Genomic DNA, 3,307 nt, shown 5'->3' with positions numbered 1-3,307 from the left:
GGAAGATGAGTTTTCACAAAGATGGTTGTCAGAATTGCTTCTGCCCAAAAGCTCCAAGATAATCCAAAATGAAGGAGCATACATCGCATAGCATCAAGAGATTCTTACACTTTGCAGCACCATTTTGTTGAGGAGAGTATGGAACAGTATATTCATGATGAATACCACACTCAATGCAATAATCATAAAAAAGATTAGAAATATATTCTCCAGCGTTGTCACTACGAAGAGTCTTGATATGAAAACCAGTATGAAGTTCTGAAGTAGTTTTATATTAATTGAATACTGATAAGGCCTCTGACTTATGTCACAAGAGAAATACAGTTGTATATCTTGAAAAATCCTTAAATGAAAGTGATGAAATACCTGTAAAAAGACATAGATGGATGAAAAGGCCAAATATATCAGTGTGAATGAGATCCCATAAAGCATATTAATGAGTTGAAGTAGATACATGAAAAGGTTTTCGATGATGCTTGCCAAAAGAGCACAATATTCATAGAGGCCCATGTGAGGACAAGCTGGGAGATTCATACCATCCACAAGATCATGACGATTGATATCAATTATCTCGGCAAAATTTGAATCAACAAAATGATGATGCCATAGCTTGCAGTCTAGATCACTGGGCTGTAACCACATTGGCAATATCATCATTTAAGGAAAGTTGAAAGAGGTTACCATGCTGAGGAGCAACTGCTACGGTATGTCCATCTTTCTCAATCCGACACTGTGTGGTCAAAGCCAATAAAGAGACCAAGATCAACAAGTCGTGCGACAGAAAGAAGATTTCTCTGAAGATCTAGAACATGGAGAACACCTCACAAGACTTGTTAAAGAAAGAGTGCCAAGATATAAATCACCAACGCCCATGACTTGACAAGTAGTGTCATCAGCAAGATAAACCAATTTCTTGTGAGGAAGAGCATGATAATTATGTAACCATTGAGATTCATATGTCATATTACCAGTAGCACCAGAATCAACAATAAAAGTGGAACCATCTCGAACATGAAGTATCCTCTCTGGAGAGACATTAGAACAAATATGATTTGCCTCTTGATGTGTATGGGCATCCTGTTGTTGAGCAACATATGCTTGATTACGTTCGTGGCGATCATAACGCCTCTTGTAACACCGAAAAGATGGATGATTTCCACCACAATATTCACAAGGAGAATTTTTGGAGAAGTGGGGTTGCTTAGTGGTAACACCATGTTCCTCATCATATTGCCGAGCCCAACAATTAGAGATAAGATGACCATGCTTATCACAATAAGAACAATGTTTCTCAGGATATTTGAGATGAGAAGAATTACCACCTCTGTACAGATGACCACCATGTCCATATTTAGAGAAAGGAAACTTCCGAGCAACACAAGCTGTCTCTGAATCTACATCATCCATTGTTATCATAACAGTTTGATGAGGGTCTTTATGACACTCGCGTCATTGGGCATACTCAATCAAAGAAATACAAGTTTGATCAAAATCAATCTCATTTTTGTTAGAAAGGATGGTAACAATATGATCATATAATGGATCCTGGACTAGGTCGAGAAGATAGGTTACCGATTGATTTTGTGAAACAAGTGCACCAGCAGACAGCAGCAAGTTGATTGATGATATTCTTGAATGACTCAATATGAGTTGTCATAGGAGCTCCAACTTTGTACGGAGTGCTCAAAATATTATGAAGATAAAGAATCTTTGTGACGGATTTCTTCTCAAAAGGAGCAACGAGATATTCCCATATTGCATGAGAAGAAGGAATGGCAAATACATCCAACATAAGAGAATCATGTAGAGCAGATAAAATATACCAATGAGCTACTTTATCACGAGAACACCAATCGACAAAGTTAGATTTCCATTGCTCAAAGAGAGGGCCCTTGGTCACAAGAGCATGATTTATAGTTGCATCAACAAGTTGGGATGGACAAATGAGATCATCAAGAAACAATATCAGAAAGATTATCACCTTTGAGTATCAATAACATTTTGCTTTCCATCCTGAAAAACCTTGTCCTTGAAACAAAGGAACAGATCGTTGGCCAGAAGGAAAGCCATTGACGAGTATAGACGTTTCCATCATGTGTCAAGTTTTTCCTAGCCAATCAAAATATGAATATTCTCCAAGTCCAACTAGTTTAAACACACATTTGTTGGTTTTGCTACTAAATTATTCAATATCTTAGCTAGCATTCTAAAGACACGTATAATTTTAGTTGGTTTGTCTCAATTTTGCCTGGTGCAAAATACACTAAAGGATGTGTTTTTCTTCGCACTCAATAGCATGAAGACTAAGCTAACTTAACATTTTAAAGTTCTTTAAAACACTAATGACCTCCTTAATAAGGTCAGCTTGACCAAGTACACATGAAAACCCATAAGGCCCTTTGGACCTAAGCATCTCTCCATAGCAATGTCCACAGAAAACCTGCAAACTATATACAAATGTTTTTTGTTTTCACATGTAAAAGATATTTTCTCAATTTTATAAATTGTAAAATTTTAGGCATTAAAAAAAAAAAGTCATGCACCCACTAACCTAACCATTTTGAGCCTATTGAGGGTGGCTCTACCCTACAAGCAACAATCTATCTTCGTAGGTGGCTACCCAGGTAGGTAGAGAGCCCTACCATTGGATGTGCAAGTTCTGAAGGAAAACCTACAAAAATTTAAAACCCCATTGAGAAAAATGTTTAGTGATTTGTTGAGGAAAATGTTTGTGATTTGTTGAGCAAAATGTTTTCGAATAGAAATGTTGGCTCCAGAGTCCCTTAGAGGGCCTCCCCACGCTCATGCTAAAGCTAGAACTCTAGCATGGAGATGCTAAGCCAGCATTGAGAGAAGCACATCCCCATGAAAGCTTTGTGATTCTAGCATGTGGGTAATGAGGACCTGATAAGGTTGTTTTAGCCAACAAAAAGAAGCTCGCGAAAAGAAGCTCGAAGTCTATGCACCAATCGCAGGGCTTGGGCAATGGAATGTTGGGCTCGAATGTGAAAAATCCACAAAGCCAAGCGAGCGATCAAATGCTAGGGAAAATGCTGGAGCCATGGGGAAGCAAATCCTCGATGCTAGTGGGGCTGGACATTGGCATGCAGGGGAGGCTGTCTTAAGAGGAAAAAGGCAAGGGAGAGAACAAGTTGAACCACGTTCAAGTGGCCTGCGGTGAAGAGGAAAAGAAGGAGAAAAAGTTGGAATGACATTAAGTGGCCAAGAAAAAGGGGGACCAAAATAGAAACAAGAGAGAAAGGAGAAATATTTTAAAAATTAGTGAATTTTAGCTTCTTAAGGCCAA

At 38.4% G+C, this 3,307-nt stretch overlaps 1 pseudogene; it reads right to left on the bottom strand.

Annotated features, from left to right (window-relative positions):
* Positions 1-622: 622 nt before the first annotated feature.
* Positions 623-2,070, bottom strand: LOC147902414 (uncharacterized; annotated as a pseudogene).
* Positions 2,071-3,307: the final 1,237 nt, after the last annotated feature.

This window comes from Dipteris shenzhenensis, chromosome 4 (genome assembly GCF_047967505.1).
Source record: "Dipteris shenzhenensis isolate YYH24624 ecotype China chromosome 4, Dip_SZ_1.0, whole genome shotgun sequence".
Lineage (NCBI taxonomy): Eukaryota > Viridiplantae > Streptophyta > Polypodiopsida > Gleicheniales > Dipteridaceae > Dipteris > Dipteris shenzhenensis.
The sequence above is the reverse complement of the archived record's forward strand: the minus strand, read 5'-3'. Positions and strand labels throughout refer to the sequence as shown.